We start from the raw sequence: 25,600 nt of genomic DNA on the forward strand, positions 1-25,600 counted from the left end.
ATAGCTGCTGGCCTGCACCCCAGCCACAGCATCATCAGATCTGACCTGTGTCTTTGACCTGCACCATAGCTCACAGTGATGTCGGATCCTTAACCCACTGAGCGAGGCCAGGGATCGAACCTGCATCCTCATGGTCGCTAGTCACATTCCTTTCCACTGAGCTACAATGGGAACTCCAAAACTTGGCCCTTTTTTTTTGGTCGGTTGTTTTGGTCTTTTTAGGGCCGAACCCACGGCATATGGAAGTTCCCAGGCTAGGGCGTAATTGGAGTTGTAGCCATCAGCCTACACCGCAGCCACAGCAACGTGGGCTCTGAGCCGCGTCTGTGGCTTACACCACAGCTCACAGCAACACTGGATCCTTTAGCCCACTGAGCGAGGCCAGGGATTGAACCTGCATCTCCATGGATCCTAGTCGGGTTCTTTACTGCTGACTCACAGCAGGAACTCTTTTCATTCACTTAATGGTGTTTTTTTTTTTAATTTTTTTTACTCAATGAATTTATTACATGTGTAGTTGTACAAAATAGTGTCTTTCGAAGAGCAGAAATTTTCAATTTTAATGGAATCTAGTTTATCAATTTGTTCGTTTATGGGTCATGCTTTTGGTGTTGACCCTTTGCCTAATCCAGGGTCACAAAGATGACCTCTGATGCGTTCTTCTGAAGTGTCATTGTTTTCACATTTCCGTCTGTGAGGGAGGTGAGCTGAGTGCTGCGTGTGGTGCAGGGTCTCGGTGCACGTCCACCCCCATGACCAGCCGATTGTTCCAACGCCACTTGTGAAAAAGACTCTCCTTTCTCCGCCGAATTGCCTTTGCATTTTTGCCAAAAACCACCTGTTCATATGTGTGGACCTGTTTCTGGACTTTATATAAACACCCTCTCCTGGCTACCATCTTTATAAACTCTTGGAATCAGAGAGCAAGTTTTCCAACTTTGTTCTTCTCTTTCAAAATTATTCTGGCCACCAGAGGTCCTGTGCACGTCCTTATGGACTTTGGAGTGTGTTTCTCAACTTCTCTTCTTTCTCTCTCTTTTTTCTTTTTAGGGCCACACCCATGGCACATGGAGGTTCCCAGGCCAGGAGGCACATCAGAGCTGCTGCTGCCCGCCTGCACCTCAGCCACAGCAACGCCAGGTCTGAGCCATGTCTGTTCAGGGCAACCCTGGATCCTTAACCCACTGAGTGGTGCCAGGGATCCCACCTGCCTCCTCATGGATGCCAGATGGGTTTGTTTCCGCTGAGCCACAGCAGAACTCTGACTTCTGTCTCTTTAGGCCTCTGTGCCTTTCTCAGCAACGTTTTGTTGTTTTATGTATTCAAGTCTTTTACATCTATTGTCAGATTTATCCTTCCCTATTTTATACTCATGGGACCATAAATGGGGTCGTTCTTTTATTTTTTTAATTGGTCTTTTTAGGGCCACACCCACATATGGAGGTTCCCAGGCTAGGGATCCACTTGGAGCTACAGCTGCCAGCCGACCCCACAGCCACAGCAACGCGGGATCCGAGCCGCGTCTGCGTCCTACACCACAGCTCTCGGCAAGGCCGGCTCCTTCACCTACTGAGCAAGGCCAGGAATCGAACCCACATCCTCATGGATGCTAGTCCGATTCGCCTCCACTGCACCACGACGGGAAGTCCTGGGGTCGCACTTCTCATCTCTGTCTTTGGTTGCTCGTTGCTGGGTATGGAACTTTGCGTTCGCCCGGTCTGCCACCGGCGGGCTCGCTGGGCTCTGGCAGCTCTTCTGCAGATTCCATTGGGTTTTCTGCCCACGCGCTCACCATCTGCAGACGAACTTTCATCTCTTCCTTTCCAGGCGTGACCTCAGCCTTCCGTGCGTGCTTCCTTGGCCCGGCGCGACGGGGTGGGAGCCGCCACCCCCTCTGTCCTGACGTCAGGCGGCCGGGCCGTCTCGCCCGCAGGCCTGATGTCAGCGGAGCACTTTGTAAACGCTCTTTGTCCAGCGCAGGAAGGGCTCCGCTGTTTTGAGTCTGCCGAGGGTGTTATCAGGAAGCGTGTCGGACTTTGTCAAGTGCTTTCCCGCGTCTACGGCGAGAATCACGCTGTTTTTCTTTTCGCTTGCGCGTGTGGGAAAGTACGTTGTCTGCCCCCGAAGCCTCAGTCCCTGGGTTTGTATATCATCGAATTCGCTTCAGTAAACTTGCTGAGAAATGGTCGCCTATGCTCCGAGGGATCGTTCTGCTTTTGTGTCCGCTGTGACTTCCTTCCTGATTTGTAGGTCGGGACAGTGTGGGTCTCACAGAATGGCTTTCTTTCGAATTTTGTGAATTTATGGAGCATCGCTGCGAGTTCTGCCTTAACTGCCGGGTGGAGTTCCCTGTGCCGCCACCTGGGTCCAGACGTCTCTGCGGGAAGACTTCTCAGCTCAGCGTGATGTCCTCATGGGTGCTTTGCGAGAGCCGGGGGCTCCCCGTGTCCCCGGGCCCCTGGGCCCAGCCCTCCCCTCTCCGGAACTCGGCTGCAAGCATCGCCGCAGCCTCAGCCCCCCGGACGCGGGGCGTCCTGAGCTTGGGCGGCTGGCCGGGCGCCCGTGGCGCTCCCTGCTCCCCTCTCGCTGGCTCCGCGGCTCTTCCTGGCCTGAGGTCCAGCACCAGGCAAGCCCTGGTGGCCTACGTTTTGTCTGGGTTCTGCTTGTTTCAGGTGGGAAGGAACCAACCCCTGTCCCTCCGTCTTGGCTGGAAGCGGAATTTCATCATCTTTTCCCTTTTATTAGACAGCAGTGTGTGTGTGTGTGTGTGTGTGTGTGTGTTGGGAGTTCCCGCTGTGGCTCAGTGGGTTACAAGCCCAACATAGCGTCTGTGAGGACGCAGGTTTGATCCCTGGCCTCACTCCGCGGGTTCAGGATCCTGCGCTGCCGTGAGCTGTGGTGGAGGTCACAGATGCGGCTCGGGCCTGGTGTGGCTGTGGCTGTGGTGCAGGCCGGCAGCTGTACCTCCCATTCGACCCCTGGCCTGGGACCTTCCATACGATGTGGCCCTAAAAAGAAAAAAAAAAGAAAAAAGGAGAAGAAAAGAGCACGTGTTTACTGTAGGGAATCTAGCAAAGGCGGAGGCGTAAGACTCACGGGGAGCTCGTTGGCCGTAACACGACGGACGTTCCTGACGGTGAGCTGTTTCCTAGGCTGCTGGGCCCACCCCAGCCTCCTGGCACCGCCAGGCCTTCACTGGACTCCGAGAAGCCGGCGTGTGCCCGGGGCTGCAGGGCCGAGGCACACCCCGCAACCCGCTGCCCCCAGGCGTCCCCAGCCCCCGTCAGAGACCTCGACCAGAATCTGGGCCGCGTCCCCCGTGGTGTGGGGCCCCCTGTGAGGGCTAGGATGGTGCCCCCACTGGGTCCGCAGAATCCGGGGAGCAGTGTCTGGCGTGTCAGGTGGTGGGCGTCGGGCCCCTGCCCTTGGGGTGAATGAGTCTTGTGTGGCATTTCCTCAGGGCGGACCCTAAAAGTGGAATTTCTGGGTCAAAGTGGGTGGCACTGCCAGCTCTGCTGTCTGCCAAAGTCCCTCCAGGACGGTGGTCGCCTTCGCCCAGAGGCTGCTGGAAAGGACAGAGACGCTCAGGTTCATGGCCATCTGTGGCCTTGTCAGGCCCGAAGACAGCCCTGCTGTGGCCTGGCTCCCTCGGCTGGCGGGCACCCCGCTTCCCCAGGCCTCAGCATCCACCTCCCAGACAGGATTCAACTCGAAACTCTTCCTCCTCCCCCGGGCCCTGGGCCCCTCCTGCCCCTCCCCTCCCTGTGTCCCCACCTGTGGGGCAGGATGGGGTCAGGGGTGGCAGGGATGTGGGGAGAGTCTGACCTGGGGCCCTCAAGGGCCGGCTTGTCGTGGGCTGTCCCAGGAAGGACGCTGTGTCCTGGCCCAGCCCAGATGCGCTGACAGCACCCACACCCTCCCCTGGCGCCCAGGGGCCCCTGTCACCGCCCCGGGCGCAGGTGTGGGCCGGGCGGGGTGAAGTCAGCGGGGGCAGCGGCTCCCCTGGAGGACAAGGACACGGGAGGCCTGGCCTGGGACCCGAGTCTGTGCAGCTGCGCCTCCCGTGGCTTCTGCTCCTATTTCTGCGAATACAGCTCACGTGACAGTCGGCGCGCAGCAAGGGGGACAGGTGGCCCAGGCGGGCGGTCCCGGCGCCGTGGCGGTTGTGACGGGTCGCCCTCGGTCTGGCCTCCCTGCCCGTGAGGGAAACATCCTCGGAGCGACAGCACGAGGATGCCTCTTGTGCGTCCGCTTTGCACCTCCCCGGGCCCCCGCAGACGCCAAGCTGCGGAGGTCACTTTGTCCGGACGCCACCTTCCTGGAGGGTGAGCTCCCAGCGGCTTCATGCTGTCGAGGAAAAGAGGAACCAAGAGTCAGTCTGAGAAGGAAACGGGGACTGGTCCTCAAGCCAAGCCGAGCACTGCATCCGGGAGGCGGTGGCCCTGGACCTGTTCCGGGCGGGGGTCGGCCTACGTGTGACTGGGGCAGGGGGACGTGTGGCCAGGCACCCGTCTCAGGGGAAGGTGCTGCTGGTCGGGAGGAGGAGACCCGTGGGTGACGGTTCTAGAGTTTTTCTAAGGGCAGGAGGATGCGACAACCCAAGGCGGCCCCTTTTCCCCGGGAGACGCCGTCTGGGGCTGCTTCTGCCGTCTTCCCAGAGCAGAGCCTCGTCCTGAGCCCCGTCCTGAATTCCCCGTGGTCAGAGGCTCGATGCGAGTGGAACTGGGGGGCAGCTGTGTGTCTTTACGACCCCCTCCCACAAGGTGGTCTTATTTTCAGCCAACGTTTAGTGACCCCGGGGCGCCAGGAGCGCTCATTCCCTGGCCAGGCACAGCCGCCTGGATGGCCCCACCTGCTGTTCCTGGACGCTGGTCACAGAAACCGAAGCCCCCAGGCTCCTGTCCTGTCCGTCCCTTACCGTCCACGAAACGGTCCCCCCTGTGGCTTCTTCCCACATCTGGAGTTCCGCTGTCGCCGTCACGGATCTCACAGAGCCACGTCTTTGGGCAGCGGCTACAGGTCACCCGGTCATCGTTAGCTGTACGGGAGGCCCAGTCACACATTTAGTTGTGCAGAAACGGGGTTCTCGTAAAGTAGACAGAACACAAGTCGTACAGCGAGTGACACGAATGAGGCCGTGAGTCAGGGTCTCCCCCGAGACCCTCCTGTAGCCCAGCATCTGGCCCCTCTGCTCGGCACCTGACCTTGTCTTCAAGGCGGTGATACACGGTCACCGGATGTCAAGTTCCCCACAGGCATCCGCATGCATGAGGCGCGTGGTGGCCACTGTGACCCCTTCCAGGACGGAGCAAGGAACGCTCTCGTCTAAGGAATTAGGTGGCTGGTGTCAGAAGGAGAAAAGTTGACCTTTATGGCTGAGCAGGTATGTCTGTCCCTGGGGAGGTCTGGTCAACGCAGACACACAGTGCACACTGGAGACCAAAGGGCAGAGAAAAACTTTATGCTTAAATTTTGTTTGGTCTTGCGTTTTTATTTTTCCGTTTGCAGGTACAACAAGCAGGGAAGGGCCGAGGGGAGGCAGAGCCCACCCGACGCTCTGTCCTCTGAGGCTGGGCTGGGGCCGAGGAGAGCCTGGTCTGCGCCACCTGCAGCCCCGAGCCACCTTGCAGTGGGCAGCTGGGGTCCAGGTCGGGGTGGCCCCCTCTGCAGGGGTCGGGGGGAACCTCAGCTCCCCCTGCCTCGGCCTCGTCTCCCTGGGTGCCCTGTACGCCTCTGTTCTCTGGCTCAGCAGACGACACTGGGGTTGGGCTGAGCAAGCCGCCCGGAGCCTCGGGGCTGCCAGCCGCAGGCAGGAGAGCTTATGCATGGGCTGCAGAGCCGGCGGAGCCCTGGGCCTGGGCCTCTGATGGGGCCTCTGGACTCCTGTTCTGCGGGGGGGCTGGGGAATGGTAATTGACAGGCAGCCTAGACGGGGCCTGCAGGGCACGGCAGCTGCAAACAGGCCGTGGGCAGGACGGCAGCTGGGCTGTGAGGGCCAAGCAGGGCTGCGAGGAGCCCCCGGGGCTGGAAGAGGATGTTCGTGGGAGAAGCAGCAGGTTCAGGATGTGGCTGGAGAGCAGGCAGGGGCTGCGTGAGGGCGCTGGGGGAGGTTTGGGGTGGACTCTGGAAGGTTCCAGCCGGGAGGGGCCATCCCATCTAGCGCCGTCGTGAACATGTGTTAATTCCTCTTGTTTCCATCACGTGGAAGGGAGGAGGGAGGCGGGGGGGGCCCACCTGTAGGAGCCACAGAAGCAGATCGCCGCCCCCTGCAAGGGCTGCTCCCCCAGCGCAGCAAAGGCACCCCCCGCCCCCCACTCTGGCCCCTTTGCTCTCAGTCGTGCAGAGAGGTGGCACGACTGTCTCCTAGGAGTCCGGAAAGCAGGCCTCTGCGAGGCCAAAGGGACAAGAGTTCGGGAATCGCCTGCCGCGGAGGTGGGCTCCTTTACCCGACGCGCCCCCTCGAGCCCCGGCCCGTGGGGAGGGCCCTGCCCTCAAGGGTCGCTCTGCCCAGGAGGTGCCCAAGCGGAACCAGCCCGTGTTCTCTGTCCAGTTAAGTGATTCTGTCCGTTTGCTTGATGGATATTTGACCAGAGGAGCTCGGAGCTAAAGGAAGCCGCGGCTCTGCAGGGAGGTGAATTATTCATGAGGAGAGAGCATCCCAGGAGGGCGATACTCAGACGCTGGTTTTCATTTCCTAAAAGGATGGGGGTGCGGCAAGGAGGCTGGTGGGTGATCTGGGATCTGAGCCAGCGTCCGCGGCTGGCAAGCGTGCGGGGTGACGGCGCCCTCGCGCTGTGGGCCCCCAGGGGCCGCCGCTTGCGTCTCTGATGATGGGCAGCCGTCCGGGCAGGCGGGGGGGCACTGGGTGGGGAGGCGGGTCCTTCTGGCCCATCTCAACAGCTGGTGGGGAATGGGGCCGTCCCGGGAACCTGCCTCCGGCTCAGGTGGGACGGAGGGCCGGGCATGAGGCCTCGGCCGCGGCTCGGGAGACGGGGCTACGTGAGGACCCAGGGGCTGGGCAGGAGGGCGGCGGGTTGGTGGGTGAGCAGGGCCAGGCCGTCCCCCGCGGCCCACAGTTGTGACGGAGGACAGACCTAGGGCTTCTCCCAGGAGGGCGTCCTGTTCCCAGAGCCCCCGCTAAAGCCTGGCGAGGGCCGCGGTACCCTCTGCCAGGCTGTTCATGGCTTCGCTTTTCCTTTCGTTACAAAATTAATGTCTTCCTTTTAGAAGCTTGAGAGAGTGCTCACCGGCCGGAGGAGAGCAATAAAACTCACTGGTGTTGCCGCTGCCCAGGTGAGTGCCGAGCCGGCGTCTACGGTGGCATGTCAGATACGCGTGGGGCTGTGGCATGGATGGCATCTGACCCCTCCGTCTTCACATCACAGTGAGTGTCCCCAGGAGCCTCGCTGCTTCCTGGCTGCCCCACGCGCTGCCTGCCGGGTGTGGACACTCGAGTCCATCGACCCCCGGCCCTTGGACGGATGCTCGGTCATTTCCAGGCTTTCACTCTGAGTAACGCGGCAATGAACACCTGCAGTCGTGGCCTCTGCCTCTTATCCACCTGACCCTAACTGGGGACCCCCTCCTCACCACATGGTCTGGATGGAGCCCACCGCTCTTGTGTGAGGCAGGCCTGACCCATCATCCCGGTCAGAGGCGGGGCAGGAATGGTTGTGTGGCCTGAGCGGAGCCATCAGAGCCTTCCAGGGAAAGGGGCCCTCTCTGCTCCTGAGCTTACTGGGGTCCCCTCTGGGCCCCTCCGGAGGGAGAGCCACTGCAGGAACAGAGAGCCTCGGTGCGAGAGGGGCACTGGCCTGGCCACCCCTCTGGACTCCTGGCTGAGCTGGGCCCACATCCTGGATGCCTTGCGTGCGTCCACTGCTCCGGCCAGTAGTGCTCTTTGCTCGTCTGAGTGGGACACACCTGAGAGCAGACCTGGGTTGGCAGCTGGAGTATCTGGACGGAAGCAAAAATGGTCCCTGGCCCAGCTGCGGCTTGTGGCAGCACAAGAGGGGAGCCTGGACAGGTGCAGGGGTGGCGAGGGAGCAGGGCTGCAGTGGCAGAGTTTGCGTCTGTGCCCTCGCAGGGTCTGGACTTGGCCCAGGGCTGACTGCCCCCAGGTGTGGGTGGCCCAGCTCAGCCCACGTGTTTGCAGAAACGGAAGAAAATACCGCCGTGCGGAAGAAGCCCCTTCCGGTGGCAGGGGTCCTGGCGGAAGAGGGGGGCTGTGTGCCCCTCAAGGTGGAAAAGCTGCTCTTCCCCAAACTGAGGCTGGGGTGGGGGGGGTGCAAAACTGGAGCCCTCGGCCTCGCTGCTGCCACCCCAGCCTCCTGCGTCCGGCTTTGCTGTCGCACCTGGCCTCTGGTGGCAGCCTGGGGACTGAGACGTGGGGTCCCTCCGCCCAGCCTGTGCCCCCTCGTCTCTGTGCCTCTGGCCTGGGCAGGGCTTCGGGGCTGCTGCTGAGAGCCGGACACCCCGGGCCAGGGTCTGGGTCAGAGGTCGAGCCCCCGCTTCTCCCCCATTGCAGCCCCACAGTCGAGTGACAGTGACCAACCCACAGAGACCCTCGGTTCCTCCAACAAGTCACGGTCCCCCAGCCCTGGCGGCCTGGGGCCTCCCCGTCCTCCATGGGATGCGCCCGGCTAAATGCCATCCTTCTGCGCACTCCGCCTGGGGCCCTGGGGCAGTGAGCCAGAAATGCTGGGGTGCCCAGTGGACTGGACATGCCCACATGCCCCCTCAACCGTCCCGCTGGGCTGTCCCGGCTGGAGCCCAGGGCCTTGTCCCCAACGCTTCCTGGACGAGGCCTGGTCTGTGGTTTCTGTGGCCCAGAGGACTTCACACGGGCCTGAGCTGCTCCATCCTGACCACCTGCAGGTCACAGGTCACCAGGGGCCGCGGTGACCTGGCCGCCTCCACGTGGTGGGGGTGTTTGGCCTTCCTGGGAGTGGTGTAGTGCCGCCGGACCACCTTCTGCCATCAATGCACCTGCGACCCGGCTGGGACCTCGCAGGACGTGCCCCCATGGCCCACGCGAGAGCCAGGAGAAAGCCCTGAATGAGGGACAGGGATCCAGCTGGGAGAGGGCAGAGGGGCCCTAGGCGGAGGCAGAGGGAGAGTGGCCGGAAGGAACGTGATGGCTGTGAAGCTCCAGCCCCGAGCCTCCAGCTTGGGAGGTGAGGGAGGAGGGGATGGGGAGGGGAGGGGGGACGAAGGGGGAGGTGTACGGGGCGGGGGGAGGGGAGAGGGGAGGGGAGGTGTGGGAAGAGGCGACAGGGGAAGGGGCCTCGGGGGAGGGGACAGAGACAGCAGTGAAACAGCTAACGGGCTGCTCCTCGCAGGGTCAGTGGAGACGGAAGAGAAGGAAACCAGCCAGGGCGCTGGGCCGAGGGCGCTTCCCACGGCCCCGAGTCAGGCTGAGCGCTGCAGGGGGACAGGCGGGGACGGAGAGCCACGGGGCCGCGTCGATGACCCAGAAGAGCCGTGGCTGCTCAGACCTCACACCTGGCGCAGGTGAAGCGCGGACAAGACAAGGAAAAGCCAAGACGGCCCCCCGTGCTCGGCCCCGACCCGCCCAGCGCCCGGGTCCAGAGCGACGTCTGGGTCCTGTCCTCCCACCACAGCTCAGCCCGATGCTCAGCAAAGCCTTTGTCGCCAGATACGCGTCAGAGACAGGCCGCCAGGGAGCAGGGGGACCTGAAGCCCCTCCGGGCCCACGTCCTCCCTGGAAGCCGGGTCTGGGCATGGAGGGTTCAAGCCCCCCAGCCATCCCCTCCTGTCCCCCAGCGCCGGTGCCAAAGTCAGCATTGGGCGGAAGGAGCGCGGCCTTATCTGTGGCTCTGTTTTCCTTGCGGCTCGCGCGCCCCGCTGGCTGCACACTCTCCCCCCGGCCGCCCTCCAACATTCCCAGACATTCTTCAGGCCCCTGGGCTCCTGGCATCCTGGCGGCGGTGCTGGGAAGCGGCCGGGCTCCGGCTCCCACACGCCCCGCTCTGTCGCTGCCGGGGCTCCCGAGGCGCCCTTGGTCACGGCTCTGTTTTTGTGGGCAGCACACCCAGCCTCCCACGCTGTCCCCAGGCCGCCCCTCCAGTCGCTGGGGTTGACCCGCGAGGCCCTTGCGTGGGCCACCGTGCCGTGGGCAGACGGGGGACGGGCTCTGAGCAGGCAGCCGCTGGCCAGGGTGGCCCAGGAGGCGGGGTGGGCACCGGTGCTTGGGCGGTGGGGGTGGCTAACCCCCCCTCCCTGTGCCCGCATCCCACAGATGGAGACAGGCTTCCAGGTGGTGGCGTGGCGGCTGCACAGGCCCCCGGGGGAGGGCCTTTGGAAAGGGTCTGAGGTCTCAGGACGATGTGGGAACAAACAGCCACAGACGTGCTCCGGACGGGAAGACGCGGCCAGCCAGGGCGTGTTCTGCTCCAACAGGGAGAACTTCAGCCACTCGTGTGGGCCCGTCTGGGTCCCTCTCCACGGGACGAGCCAGGGCATCCGTGTCAGACACGCCACGTCACCACCGCCTCCCCACGGACCCTGGTGTCTGACCTCACATCGGCACAGCAAGGGACCATCTGGGCCAGCCTGGGCCTGGACCCTCAGCCCGTGACATCTGTGTGGGGCTGATGGGGACAGAGAGCCTTGCCAATCTACGGCCACATCTGGGGCCAGGGGCCGTGGTTTGTGAGGTCCAAAGGGTTTTCCCCGAGGGCTGGGGGTTGCTGGGGGTGGGCGGCACCCCGGCTCAAGATGCCCCCTCCCTGCCAGCCCCCATCTTCAGACCTGGTTGTTCCTTTGGCCCGGTTTGTGGGTTGTCGACAGGAAACCTACAAGTCTGGGCCCCGGGGGCTGCCTGTCCTCACCCTGGGCCACTGTTCCGGGCAGGTGTGATGAGCTGGAGGGGGAGGAAGGAGGGAGACCCAGAGCGTGGCCCTAGCGGAGGGAGGGGTCCTGGGTGAGAAGGGAGCCCCCAGCAGGGCCAGACTCCTGAGAGCACAGACTGGGCCCCCTGGTTTCCTGCTGCGGCCGCGACAACAAAAGGGCCTCCTGGTATTGGCAGCCGGGCATCCAGGCGGTGTGGGCAGCTCGGGAGCAGAACCCTGTCCTGCCTTCCCTGCTTCCTTGACCTACAGCCCCTTCTCCACCTCGAGCCCACATAGGGGGCAAATCCGTCTCACCTCCAGCCCCCCTCTTCCAGGTCAAGGGCCCTGGGGACGGCCTTGGGCCACCCCCTCAGCTAAGACCATCTCCCATCCAGGGTCAGCTGACTGCGACCTCACTCCCCTTCACCACGTGAACCAGCAGGGGCCCCATTTTCACGGAACAGGACGTGGTTGTCCTTGGACCCACCATTCTGCCATTCCCATGGCACTGCACCAGGACGGAGGAGGCGACCTTGGGACCTGACAGAGGACGCTGGCCTGCGGGAGACCTCACCGACCGGCCCCTGGGCAGTGGGCAAGCAGGAGGCATTCAGGAGCCCACGGAGCTGCCCCTGCTCCCCTGGGGCCTCACCTGGGTGTTTGTCAGCCGTGAAGCCCATTCTTAGTGTCGGGAGGGCAGCAGCGTGGAGCAGGCTTCCCAAATGTGACTCCCAGAGCTCCTGGGACATGCAGATGTGGAGCGGAGGGTCTGGGTGTCCGGATGCCAGCACTGCTGCCTGGGAGCCCCGCCGTGAGCACCAGGGGACAGCATGTGTGTCCAGAAAGGGCAGCCGGTCAGGACCAAGGGTGCCTCCAGAGCACACGGGCACTTGGCCTCCAGCGGCCAGCACAGCCAGGCGACAGCAAGTGGACCGGCCTTGGGGAGACAAGGTCGCACGGAGGCGGATGTCAGCAGTTCCGCTCTGGGCACCTCTCCCAGGGACGGACGGGGATGTGTCCTCAGTGGCACCACTGGCGCCAGAGAGCCTTGGAAACAACCTGACAACAGATGAGTCAGAGCCCGGCTCCACCTGCAAAAACAAACCTGGAACCCTGCTCCCACCACTTGTGCAAGGCCAGGCTGCCCCCTGCTCTGCCCCGGCCCCCCACCCCCATCCTGATATGACAGCGTGTCCCCCTGCATGCTGCTCAGTCGGTCTCCGGCAGCCAGGCTCCCTGTGCCAGCCTCACACAAGCCTGGAGAAGTACAGGTGCCCGGTGGGCGAGAGAGAGCAGAGCCGTGGAGACCTTTCCATGGAGCGGAGTCCTCGAGGGCCCAGGTGCCGGCCCGGAGGCACCTGCGGTCAGGACAGGTGACGGGGGCAACACTGGTGGGCTACGATGTCTGCCCCACATGCGTCTGTGGACGCCCAGGCCACACAGGACCAAGGCGCATGGCCAAGGTCACGGGGATACGCATGTGCACAGGAGGCGCTGAGGGGCTGGCAGGGTGGTGGGGCCCAGAGCTGTGCCCGGGGAGGCTGTGCCCAGGGTGGACCAGGCTGTGTGGTGGGATCAGGGGCAGCCTCGCAGTGTAATCAGCACCCGAGGTGAGAGGCCAGACCCAGGGCCTGGCCTGAACCGCCCGAGTGTCCTGGCAGGCCAGGCCTGCACACCTCACCCTGCACCACGCAGGCAGCTCTTTCCTGGAGGACCCACCGCTACTGATTGCAAGACTTGCTGCAAAGACCCAGGGGCACCGGCCCGAGGTCAGATGTATAGGCCAAGGCTGGAGTAGGACCAGATAAACCCTCGCACGTCAGGCCACGTGGTCCTGACAAGGGCCTGGGGGCCTTTAGAGGGAAAGATAGCCTTTTCAACAAACGGTGCTGGGAAGACTGGTTTTCCACGTGTCAGAGAGCAAAGCTGGGCCCTTCCTAACACCACGTAAAAACAGACCAAAATGGATCAAAGACTTAAGTGTAAGACCTAGAGTGACAAAACTCTCAGAAGAAAACACAACAAAAGCCCCATGACATTGACCTTGCCAGTGACTTCTTTTTTTTTTTTTTTTTGTCTTTTTTTTGTCTTTTTGCCATTTCTTGGGCTGCTCCCGCAGCACATGGAGGTTCCCAGGCTAGGGGTCCAATCGGAGCTGTAGACACCGGCCTACGCCACAGACACAGCAACGCGAGATCCGAGCCGCGTCTGCAACCTACACCACAGCTCACGGCAACGCCAGATACTTAACCCACTGAGCAAGGGCAGGGATCGAACCCGCAACCTCATGGTTCCCAGTCGCATTCGTTAACCACTGCGCCACGACGGGAACTCCCACCAGTGACTTCTTGAGCAGGACCCCAAAGGCACAGGCAACAGAAGAAAAACTTAGGTGAGTAGAGCGGGGTCTGCGGGCCCGCGCTGGTGCCCGGTCCGCGCTCCTGCCCCTGGGCACAAGCCTCTGCCTCGCCCCCTCCCGTGGGAAAGTGGTTCTCACCTGCGCACAGGGAGGCCGAGGCCCTGTGGGCCCCTTGGCAGCTTGGGGGAGCCCCGCGGGGGTGGAAGCTGCCGGCAGGGGAGCCCACTTCATCAAGACGCGGAACACGGCAGGGTCGCTGTGAATCCCGCAGCGTCAAGCAGGGCAAATACTTGCGGTATTTCCCGCACTGCTATGAGGGTCACGGGGCAGAGCCGGCAGAGCTCTCGGGGAGGGATGGGGACAGGCCCCAGGAGTCCCTCCACGCCTCTGGAAGTTTCCAGGCCTCGTTGCTGCCCTGCCTTTCCACAGGGTCCCCAGGCTCCTGGTTCCCCAGGCTCTCTGTCCCTGGAAAGGAGCAGACTAGGCCCCACAGTGGCCGACTCAGGTCAGCAGTTGCCTGGCACGCAGCCGCGCGTTCCCTTGCGTGTCGCGTGTGTATGGTCTGTGGCTGCGGTTGTGTAGTCGGGAAGCTTCAAGGGACCACGGGGCCCCACACATTGACTTTCTGCCACTTTTAGGCGAGGTCTCCGAGTCCGAGGGGAGGCAGAGTTTGGCAGTGGACCGTGAGCAGCCCCTCGGTGTCTGCAGGGCCGCTCTGGGCGGGGACGGCCATGGCCCGTCCGCAGGCATCGGCCCCCGTCTTCCCCTAAAAGGTCTGAACGGGTGGCAGGTGTGTCGGGTCTGCTCCACAGCAGCAGCAGCCGGGCAGGTGGCCGAGCTGGGTCTGGAACCTCCCCTGAATCTGGAGGCCACCCCCGCACGCCCAGGCAGGTGGCGGGGGAAGAAAGCCAGCTAGACGGTCACTGCTTGCAAAAGGGACTGCTCTTATTTCTTTGATCTTTGTCTAGATCTATCCTGTTTTCTGATAGAGATAAAAATCAAAATTGGGCTGCGTGGGTCCAAAAGGCCCCTGCCTCCCGGTCCTCGGCACAGACCCTTCCAGCTTCTCCGCAAGGCACCAGAGGAGACGCAGAGAAAGCTGCTTCCAGACGGCTGACGCCCTTTCCTTGAAAACAGTGATTCAAACACAAGGAATAAATGAGCACAATGTTTGTGTTCTCTGGACGCGAAGAAATACTCGGTAAGCACATCCTAAAGGCAGACACTGTACAGATTCAGAATTAAATTAAGAAGTGAAATTTTTTGCATGGCTGAAAATATCCCAGGAACAGCCTAGAAAGGAGAGGACTCTGGGGGAGGCAGGATTTCAGCCTCTAGGACACATTACGAGGCCCAGTAGCCCACACTTTGAAGTACACGGAGACCAAGGGAAAGTCGCCCCGAGGCTGCCCCCACCCCGCCCCGCCCACTTGCCGCTGTGGTCCCTTGCACGTCTTTTCAGGGGCTGCATGGGGCCAGCCTGGAGCCCTTGCACTGACCCCTCCGGCAGCCTCAACAAAGCCAGACTCAGCTTTCTCATCCCTGGGGGTGGGGGGTGCCCTGGCCCCACGGGACAGCGGCAAGGGGCTTCTAAGACCCCCTCATGGGCGGCCTTCTTCTCCCAGGTCCCTCCCCGACCCCGGAGATGGGACCACCTCCCAAATAAGCCGCTTGGAAGCTAATCCGGGACTCAGGGTCTAGTCCCGAGGGACTAAACCAAGCCACACCCCCATGAAAAGTGGCTAAAAGGCCACAAAAGGGAAACAAACAGCTAGTAACTATGTGAAAAATGTTTAGGAATCTAGCGTCACAGATTCTCACGGGAGACGTGGACTCTCCAGAGGGTGATAAGGCAGCTGGGACCTACAAGCCTGTGACCTGTCAGCCCCGGCCCTGTCGAGACAGTATTTGGGCAAAATTTATGCACTTGTTAAACCCGCATGGCAGCAATTCCTCTGTCGTTTACGCCAAGAAACTGACTGGATAAATGTGCCGAGAGGCCCAGGTATGCAGCAGTTATGGAGAGCCTGGAGAAAGAACAGCAGCAAACCTGAAGGCCCAGTAACAACAGAGTGTTTATTTAAAACAGCATTGATTTCCACAGTGAAATACCACCTAGCCATTAAAAATGATGACCGCGGAGTTCCCGTCATGGCGCAGTGGTTAACGAATCCGACTAGGAACCATGAGGTTGCGGGTTTGATCCCTAGCCTTGCTCAGTGGGTCAAGGTTCTGGCGTTGCCGTGAGCTGTGGTGTAGGTCACAGATGCGGCTTGGATCCTGCGTTGCTGTGGCTCTGGTGTAGGCTGGCAGCTACAGCTCCGATTAGACCCCTAGCCCGGGAACCTCCATATGCCGCAGGAGCGGCCCAAGAAATGGCAAAAAAAAAAAAAAAATGATGACCGCGTTATCTATTTGTTGCCATGGAAAAACCTTCGTGATCCATACTGGGTGAAAAAAGTGGGATCGTGAAACAGTGTGTAGCTTAGGACCTATTTTTATATGTAGACACTGACAGGTGTAATTTCTGCACAGAACGCCTAGGAAAGCATAGAGCAACCACTGCTCCGACTGCTGTTACTTTGGAACGGTGTCTGGCGAAGATCTTTTTGTTTTTGCCTGTTTTCTCACTTTTCCGTAATAAATATGCATTCGTTGTGTGGTTTGAAAAAATCTGGCACCTGCTCCGGCAAGAGAACAGTTGCTGACTGCCGAATGCTCTGAGAGTTTACATGCTGCTTGCCTCTGCCCTTGCTAATGTTTGGTGGGTGCCCCCAACCCAGAGGTGTGGTCTCCACATCACCGTTCTGACCAGTCAAGGCAGGAGCACGAGAGCCCTGGACGCTCACGTCCGAAGTGGGCCCTGCTCCAACCGGCTAGACCCACGTGGGGGATACTCTCCCCAGGAACAGCTGTGCCTCAGCCTGGGGCCGGGGTCGTCTCTGCACTTCCTCCCCTTGGCTCTGGTGACTTCCTGCTGGCTCCAGTCCCTGTGGCTTCGGCCAGCCCGGGTCATGTCCCCAGGGCCAACCCAGTGGACAGCCTCTTTCCCCCTAGTTCCAGCCAAAGTCCCAGGGAAGATGCTCATTGGCTAGGATTGAGTCACATGCTCATCCTGAGCCAATCATAGTGGCCAAGCACACTGGCCAGCCAGGACCCTGCCCATTCCTGGAGTGGACGAGGTGGGCTCAGCCCAAGAGCACCATGTGGGGTGTTGGGACTTCAGGAGGGGTTCTTGCTGGGTGCCCCACACCAAGGGAAGGTCCTGCTCCGTGCTGACCCCACTGAGCATGCAGAGGCCCTTGTCCTTACACAGTCCGCCAGGAGGGGCGGCTGCTGCTCCCAGCCCCAGAGGGCAGGTGACCGCCAGAGGGCAGAACCCAGCCCCGGCCAGGCCAAAGGAAGGAAAGGAGGTCCGGGAGCAGTGTCTGGGACCCCCAGCCACGGTCAGGCCTTGTTGGGGAGCGGGGCTGGGAGAAGGTGGGAGGATCCTCGGCTCAGGGCTCAGGGAGCCTGGCTGGTGCCCCTGGAGGTCAGGCAGTGCTGGGTCAGGAATGGGATGGATTTCCCACCCACATGGGAAAAGAGCCAGGGGACACTGGACTGTCCATCCCAGAGGAGTCCCAGAATCCTCTTCCCCATACTCCCTGCCCTGTCCAGCCAGCCCAGGATCTCCTGCCACCTCCTGAACCCAGCCAGCTCCACTGGGGGCAGCAGAAAGGTGTCCCGAAATCACAAAGCCACAGCCAATAGCTGGCACCAGCCTGGACACAGTGACCTTGGATACACAGGACATGAAGAACTTGGACTGGACCTGCAGGCAGCCCAGGCTGGGGGGCCGTGGGGAGCCTGCAGCAGGGCGGGATGTGAGGTGTCCTTGCAGAAGGTGATGAGGGATGAAGCCAACAGCGCCCACGAAACTGCCCTGGGAGCAAGAGGGTGCAGAGACGCCTTTATTTTTATCCCTGGTGTCCCGCTGTGCTGAATGCACTCTCTGCATTTTGTGTCTGTGCCTTTCACACCCTCTCGACTTGGCCCAGTGAGGCCAGGCCCTTGCTCTCTGTGTCCTTGCCAATGACATGGGGCCGTTTCATGACTCACTGGGCTGTCTCAGGAACAGATTGACTAGGGCCAGGCCAAGTAGGACCCCAGCAGAGGGTGTGCAGGGACCCGGGGCCTGGCCACCTGAGTGCTGTGAGGTGGGAGCACTGGCAAAGCACTGTTCCCCACAGCAAATGCAGAAAAACGCACAGCTGCAGGTCATGCTTCCTATAGAGCAAGGCTGGCTGTGCATCACGCGTGCACCATGTGACCTGTGCAGCAATGACGGGGGTAAGAGTATTTCTTCCAGGAGCATCCTGACTTTGCCAGCCTCACCCTGGGCATTGGTGCAGAGGTCAGCTGAGGGCAGCCAGGGCTATCCCCTGCCTTCTCTCACCCACACCCCAAGTCCAGGCAGGGAGCCCTCAGCACCAGGCTCTTACAAGCTTGCAGAGGGCTTCTATTTCTGGCAGATCTGGGGACTTGGTTCCCTGCCCGTCACTCCCACTGGAAGCAAAAGTGCTGAATAGAACAGGAACAGTGTTTTCTCAGACACTTGAGGGAGCTGGCAGGTGAGGAGTGAACACGCAGAGGCTGGAGCTGGAGTGCGTGCAGGAGCCTGGGGAGCCAGGTGGAGGAGGTTCAGGGGGGCTGGATCAGTGGAAGCTCCTGGGGGACCCTACCCACAAACAGGCTCATACCCTCCTCACAAGGATGAACCAGAACAGCACCCCAACCTCCTACCCAGGGGACTGCCAGCTCTTAATTTTGTCATTGAGTGGAAGAGAAAATCTGGCACCCCAAATTCACACCGCCCATGGCACCCAATTCACACCGCCCATGGCACCCCAAATTCACACCGCCTGCATGGTCCAAGGCCCAGAATCTCAACTTAAGTGGTTCCAGGCTGGCAGAGACTCTGGTGGGACCCAAGCTCAACCCCACCTCAAGGGGCTGCTACAAGCAAAAGTTGAAGAATCAGAAAATAATGGTAAAAAAATTCACAAAGCACACAGGCAACGAGGTACCACAAATGAGCCCAAACACCACAGGCAGCAGAATATGACCCACAAACACTCTTCCTGTGGGGCTGTCAGGGCAGAATATCCAGTGAGCTAGAAATGCTTTAGTAAATAAAAAGGGGATATAACATATGAATAAAGAGCATGTGACCATAAAAAATGATTAAGCCAAACTGAAAACGGAAATTCTAAAAATGAAAACTGTAATACATGGAGATAAAACTCAATGGATAAAAAGTAAATTAAAAACAAAGAGTCAGTAATCAAGGATAGATTCAACTGCAGTTTGATGTAGTTAAAGGAAGAACTAGTGAAATGGAAGATGGAGCTGGAGAAGTTATCTCTAATCTAGCAAAAACAAAACCATGGAAAACATGAAGAGTATATGATTAAGAGCAAAGGAGCCAGCCAACTTTTGCAGCTAAAACTGAAAAGTAGACTATCTAAGACACCACATGTTGTCTACCAAACAAGATAAAATAAAACAGAATAATAAGAGCAAGGTGAGCTACCTTCAGACTGAGGGCAGTTAAGCAGGCAGATGGCACGACTGATGAGACGCCAGAGACAGAGCACTCACTTCTTAACTTGTAAGGGGAAGGGGCAGCAGGAATGAGTGAGAACAGGATCATTCAAAGATGGCAAGAAAGGAGAGAAGCACAGGGAAAGGGAGGCAGATACCAAGTTTAAAACAAACACACGGTGGGGCGTTGACAACACCAAAAGCCGGCTCTTTGAAGATGGCTGATAGCATGGACAAACCCCTGGCCATCTTGTTCAGGAAGAAGGAGGCGCAAATGACTGGCGTTAGGAATGAGGGCAGAAGACATAACCATAGATAGTTCGCCGATTACAGGCAGATGTTACAAATAATTTTATGCGAAGATATCTAAAAATTTGGATGGGAGTTCCTTCTGTGGCTCAGCAGAAATGAACCTGACTAGTATCATGAGGACACAGGTTCAATCCCTGGCCTCGCTCAGGGGATTAAGGATCCAGAGTTTCCGTGAGCTATGGTGTAGGTCACAGTTGTAGGCTTGGATCTGGCGTTGCTGTGGCTGTGGTGTAGGCCAGAGGCTACAACTTCAATTCAACCCCTAGCCTGGGACCCTCCATATGCGGTGGGTTTGGCCCTAAAAAAAAAAAAAGACAAAAAATAAAAGATAAAAATAAAATTTGGGTAAAGTGGATAGAATTCTAGAAAAACATAACTTAACAAAAGCAAAGAAAGAAGAAATAAATAACCTGAATAGTCCTATGAACATTAGTTAAATTGGATCTGTGGATACGAATCTTTCAAAGAAAACCAAGCCTAGATGGTTTTACTGGCAAATTTTTCCAACATTTAGGAAAGAAATCATTCTAATCTAAAAAAATGATTTCAGAGTATATAAAAAGGATATTTTGGAGTTCCACTTTGGCACAGGGGGTTAAGAATCTGACTGCAGTGGATCAGTTCATCGCAGAGGTGTGGGTTTGCTCCCAAGCCTGGTACAATGTCTTAAAGGGTCTGGTGTGGCCATAGCTGTGGGCATAGGTTGCAGCTGTGGCTTGGATTCAATCCCTGGCCCAGGAACTTCCATATGCTGTAGGTGCAGTCATTTAGGAAAAAAAAAAAGATATTTTTCTAAAAGCCTGTATCATATATCATTATCTTCATGGTAAACTCTTGAAAGCATTCGCTGTAAGGCCATGCAGACGTGCCCACCTCTAGACAACATGGTGCAAGTCCTAGGAAAGGCTCAGAGGGAAGATAAGAAAAGAAGTAAAAGACAGCTTAAATGGAACATTCATTTTCTCAGGCAAACTTGGGCATCCCAGGGCTGGGACTGGGGCTCCAGCCTCATATTTATCCTACGGCACAATCTTCCTCAAACCCTTGGTTGCTAACCCATAGTCCAAGATGGCTGCCTAAGCGCCAGCCATCAGGTTTGTATTCCAGCCAATGGGAGAAACTAAAGGAGAAGGGAGTGTGACTGCTTGCACTTTGGACCTTCTTTGTGAAGCGTATCTACCACTCCAGCTTCTGCTTCACTGGCCAGAGCACCTTATCAGACTCAGCTGTCACCTTGGTTCTGGATGGCCACTGGGGGGAAACAAACAGAGAAAGGGGTCCAGGGCTGCAGGGGGCAAACACTCAGAACTGCGGGGGGAGCCCAGGCATGGGCAGAGCTCATCTGCTGCAGGGAGCCGGGTCATGCTACTGCCATCCAGAGCCGGCCCAGGCTCCAGACCCTCTGGGGGCCGAGGGGAGGAGCAGAGGTGGCCCTTGGTCCTCCACTGGCACTGGAGCAATGTGGCTAGAATTGATGGGTGTAGCCTCTGGCCCGGTTTGCAAGCCACCCCATGATCTTACTCATTGCAGTGCCGCTGAGAGAGAAGACGTTTCCAACCGCTGTTTTGCTGCCTGGATCCATGTGTTGGCAGGAGGGCTTTTAGCAAATGTGCAGGGCATAGTTGCACCTGTCGTAATTGCAGCAAGCGTATTTTTTTGGCTTAACAACTCGGGAGCAACCTGACTGTGCAGCCCCAGAGCCCAAAGGTGCCGTCAGAGCCTGGCACTGGTGGCAGGTGCCTCCGGTCCAGACAGCGCCCCATCAGGGGGCCCAAAGCAGAGGTCTTGGGTGTTTAAGTTGCCTGCCAGACAAAGCGCCACGGGAGCGCTGGCCTTGCCTTTGGCCATGAGCGTGTGAGGTCTGCGAGCTGCTGCAGAGGAGAGCAGGCCCCAGGGGCACCTGGAGGGAGGGTGAGCTCCGGGAGCTGCTCTGGCCCAGCTTTCACCTTCCACTTGGGGCCGAAGCTGGCTGGCCCCACCCCACTTGGGATGTGACATTTCAGAAGCCTGCAGCCCTCGGGCACAGCCTCCTCCTGAAGCCCCTGTGGCCCCCGGAAAATCCCGGCCCCAGCTTCCATCAGAGCCCACCCCCGCCAGGGTCCTCTTCTCCGACGCTTGACCTCAGAGCTGGGCTCCCCACCAACCCAGGTCTGGAGGAAAAGGCCCCAGGCAGGGCCTGGGGGCAGGGTGGAGGCTCCACGGCTTAGGGTCACTTGGTATTTGCGGGGCCTCAGGACCCAGTATTGAAAACAGGGTCCACTATGAGCCAGCGTTAGGTAGCCTGCCCCCGCCACCCACCCCATGTTGAGGCCAGGCAGCATCTGGTCCCTGCTGGGGGACACACCCCTCATCCCCAAGAATAGGTGTGATGGGCGGCTTCTTGTCATCGAGTGTGACCTGGCCACAAGGACCTTCTCGTCATTGGCCCTGGAGCCCCCTCCCCCGGATGGACGCATTTGGGGGGGCCTGGGACGGGGTGCCTCTGGTGCCCCTGGCCTCCCGCTGTCCCCTCTGTGGAATGAGGCCCAGATAGGCACAAAGGACGGCATGTGACAGCTCAGGAAATGGCCCTAATGAGGGCTGGGGGACAAAGGTGGCATTCAGCGCATCCTGGACAGCAGGTCCTTCCCAGCCCGCGGGCAGCAGGCAGTCCTGAGTCCCTGGTTTTCCAGGCACCCCCCGCAACCCCCGCCAAGCCTGAGTTTAATCAACGGGCCTCCGCACGGCCAAGGCCGGTCCCCTCACCCGCCTGACCTGCTCTTGGCTGGAGGGGTCCGTTCCCACGAGGCTGTCGGGACCCCCGCCTGGCTCTTCTGCCTCTCTGTCGTGTCTTCCACGTAAACTGGCAAAATCAAATAAATGGTGAGTTTCTGTGACTTTGGCAACTCTTGCTCCATTTGAAACAGTTTAAATGAGCCAAGAACCAAGAAAGGGCAAAAGCGCAATCGATGTGCAAAGAAACATTCGTTCCAGTTTAGTCCGTGAAGCCTGACAGTGAGTGAAGGAAAGTGCGCCCGCTACTCCCTCCGGTTCGGAAACTAGCCGAGCTACTTAGGAGTTGCAAAGGGCGCACCCCAAAGCATGGCTGATACGCCCCCCAGAGTCCGTCTCCTGCATCCTGCAGTGATTCCTGACTCCTGCAGTTTTGGCGTTAACACGTCTCGTGCTCTAGCTGGCATGTGAGCCCCTGGAGTCCCGTCTAAGTGCAGGTTCTGGTTCTGGCCCAGGGACCAGGCGGGAGGGGCTGCCTTTCTGAGCAGCTCCCCAGGTGCTGGGCTTGCAGTAAGGCCACCCGGAGCAGCGGGGTCTCTGTCCAGGGGCCTGGGAGCCCCTTCCTGTCCGGGGGTGTCATCAGAGCCAGCAGGAAGGGATGATGCTGGAGGAGCCTGCCGCCCCCGTCCCAGGCGCAGGTGGCCGCGTCCCCAGTGAGGACCCTGGCAGAGGCCACGGGACGCCGTGGGAAAACAGTGCGCTTCCTGGCAGATTGAAAATAACGCTGCTGGCTGTAGAAACCACGGGAACCCCAAGAAGATCTAAAAAGGAGAAGCCACAGGGCTGTTGGCAGCCTTTGGTTCACCTTTATGTGACTTTTGCTCCGATGCTTCTTCCCCCGGGGTAAAGCCCACTGCGTGTGCCCGGGATACGAACACACCCCGCTTCATTTCAATGTCATTGGCAGCAACATGGACGGAGCAGAGACGCTCATGCTAAGTGAAGTGAAGTCCAAAAGAGAAAGACAAATGCCACATGATGTCACTCATATCTGGAATCTGATGTACGGCGCTAAAGAGCCTGTGTGTAGACAAGAATCCAGCACAAGGACTTGGAGAAGAGACTGGTGGCTGCCAAGGCGAAGGCGCGGGAGTCGGGGTTGGCAGGTACGAATCATTACATTTAGGATGGATGAGCAGTGAGGTCCTGCTGTGCAGCGCTGGGAACTCTGTCTAGTTACTCGCGACGGGACACGGTGGGGGAGAATGTGAGGAAAAGAATGTGTATGTGTGTATCACTGGGTCACTTTGCTGCACAGCAGACATGGACAGAACATGGCAACTCAGCTATAATAGAAAAAATAAAAATCTTTAAAAAATGAAATAAAATAAAATTCTGTCTAGAAGCTGGGGCCCTCCAGGCGGGTGCACCTACAGGGGCCGGGGTGGCGCTGAGTGTGCCCAGGGGGCCCGGGAGAGGAGCAGAAAGGAAAGCAACTGTTTCTCTGAGGACCAGCTACCTGGGCCCACGGGTGGGCATCCTCTCGTGCCCTCTGGTCTCCAAGGACCCACAGGAAACCTGGGGTTCTGCTGCCCTGAGACCCTGAGGCCGTGGGACCCAGAAACCAGACTCTGCCCACCTCATACGTATCAGCCGCTCAGAGGTCAGAGTTCAGGGTCGCCCTGGACGCAGTGCTTGCTCCTGGACCTCTGGGCTTTCCGGGTTTTCTGGAGCTGGGAGGAGAGAGGGAGGGTCAGGAAGGGACGGGGTCGGGGGCTGAGGCCGGCTAAAGGAGGGGCTGGGAGAGAGGGAGACCCGTTCACGGGTGGCGGGTGGTGCAGCCGCCAGGGACCAGAGCCTCCTTTGCTGTCACGGGCCGGCAGACCTCCTCGCGTCCGCTGGCCTGGAAAGGAGGCCGGGGCCAGGCCAGAGGGCTGCGCGGAGCCGCGGCCGGAGGCTGGCTGCCTGGCTGGAAGCGCTTGCTGCTCTGACTCACACCTGTATTTTTAGCAGAAGACAGCCGCTCCAAGGCCGCGTCGGGAGAGATTACATCTCGGCCCAGGCCCCGGCCTCCCGCAGCCACTGAGGCAGGCAATTTGCGCCACTTCCTGCCGGCTGTTCGGGACACAGGGCACCTGCCCATCGCTGTTGGGAAGAGCATGCCAGCCCAGCGGGCAGGTCAGCACCCAGACACTGGCTGCCTGGCGGGGAGGCCGGGTGGGGCAGGGGGTGAGGGATGCAGAGACAGGCAGGCTGGCCGGGTCTATACCGGGTGGGAGCTGCAGCCCCTCGTGTGCAGTCACCCTGTGCCCAGGGGTGTCGACAGAGGCCATCTGTCCTGGGGGGTGGGCCTGCGCACCCCTGGGACGGGAGGAAGTGGGGGACAGCAGCCCAGGAAGGGCTCTGTTGGCCTCAGCCCCTGGATGTGCAGTTTTTACAAATGAAGAGCCAGAGGAGGGGACAGCGGCCTCCCCAGGGGTCAGACACGGGTGGGTCAGCGAGGTCTCAGCTTCTCCCCAACCCCTGGGTTCTGCGCAGTGACGAGGAGCAAAGAGCCAGCCGGTGAGAGGAAGGCCCAGGGTGGCCGCCAGGTCGGGGTTGGCGCGGCGGCGGGGCCGGAGCAGGAAGGGCTTCGGATCCAGAGCACCCCCTCCCTCTCTGCGTCCTGCCACCAAGAGGGAGCATCTGGAGTGGCCGCTGCCCCAGCTGCCTCCAGCTGCTGGCTGTGGACCCCGTTAGGCCCGGGTTGGCCAGGCTCCTGCCTCTGCTCTGCCCCCACCCACCCGGTGCCCCCACGGCCACCTTCCAGCAAGGCCAGCAGGCCCTCTGGGATGGGTGGTGACAGGTGACACCTGTGGCCCCAGCATGACACCCTCACGACCGTGAACACCACCCCGGAAGTACCTGGGAGGAAGGAGAAGCCCTGAGATCAGAAGGAAAGGGTGACGGTGCCTGGTCCTGGAGGGTTTGCCTCTGGCTCAGAGGGAGCACGAAGCCCCGCCTCCCAGCAGCAGCTCAGCGGGGTCGGAGGTCACCAGGGCTAAGCGCTGACCCTGACCCTGACCCCGACCTTCACGCAGCTGCCCAGAGGTCATGCGGTCATGTGGCAGGGCCCTGGAAGAGACCCGAGGGCTGGAGATGGAGAAGAGATGAGACCATCTCAGCCCGGCCTTGCCAGCACCCCACGCGGCCTGTCCCCTCTGTGTCTGGGTCCAGGACCCACAGAAGCGACTGTGCCCACTAAGAGCCTGGCTATGGCTCTGGTCACTGGCCTTACCTGGGAGAGAGAGAGTCCACAGGCCCAGAAGCTCCTGCAGCCCAATCTCCAGGCTTGGTTTGTGCCCATGTGGGGGCTGGCTGCCTGCAGTCCCAGGGGGACGTGGCCACAGGCTTATGGCCCCTGCCCTGGGCCAGCTGTCCCCCTCTGGCCAGCTGTCCCTTCCAGCCCAACTGCCCCCCTCCAGCCAGCTGCCCCCTCCAGCCAGCTACCCCCTCCAGCCAGCTGTCCCTCTACTGCCAGCTACCCCCTCCAGTCAGCTGTCCCCATACTGCCAGCTGTCCCCTCCAGTCAGCTGTCCCCATACTGCCAGCTGTCCCTCTCCAGCCAGCTGTCCCTTCTGGTGTTGTCCCCTCTGGCCAGCTGCTCCCTCCAGCCAGTCTCCCCCTACTGCCAGCTGTCCCTTCCAGCCAGCTGTCCCCTCTGGGGTTGTCCCCTCTGGCCAGCTGTCCCCTCCAGCCATCTGTCCCTTCCGGCCAGCTGCCCCCCTCTGGGGCCGGC

The 25,600-nt window shown here is 60.0% G+C and overlaps 1 long non-coding RNA gene across 1 annotated transcript; it reads left to right on the plus strand.

Annotated features, from left to right (window-relative positions):
* Positions 1–7,027: 7,027 nt before the first annotated feature.
* LOC146397932 (uncharacterized) lies at positions 7,028–19,862 on the plus strand. Its single transcript, XR_014823967.1, has 6 exons — positions 7,028–9,176; positions 9,342–13,245; positions 13,642–13,717; positions 13,851–13,985; positions 14,202–14,413; positions 15,010–19,862. It is a non-coding gene; the product is annotated as an uncharacterized LOC146397932 (long non-coding RNA).
* The last annotated feature ends 5,738 nt before the right edge of the window (positions 19,863–25,600 follow it).

This window comes from Sus scrofa, chromosome 13, assembly GCF_054392235.1.
Source record: "Sus scrofa isolate SSC_HxYL_T2T_F1_AM1 chromosome 13, Sscrofa_HxYL_maternal_Yorkshire_Landrace_v2.0, whole genome shotgun sequence".
NCBI lineage: Eukaryota > Metazoa > Chordata > Mammalia > Artiodactyla > Suidae > Sus > Sus scrofa.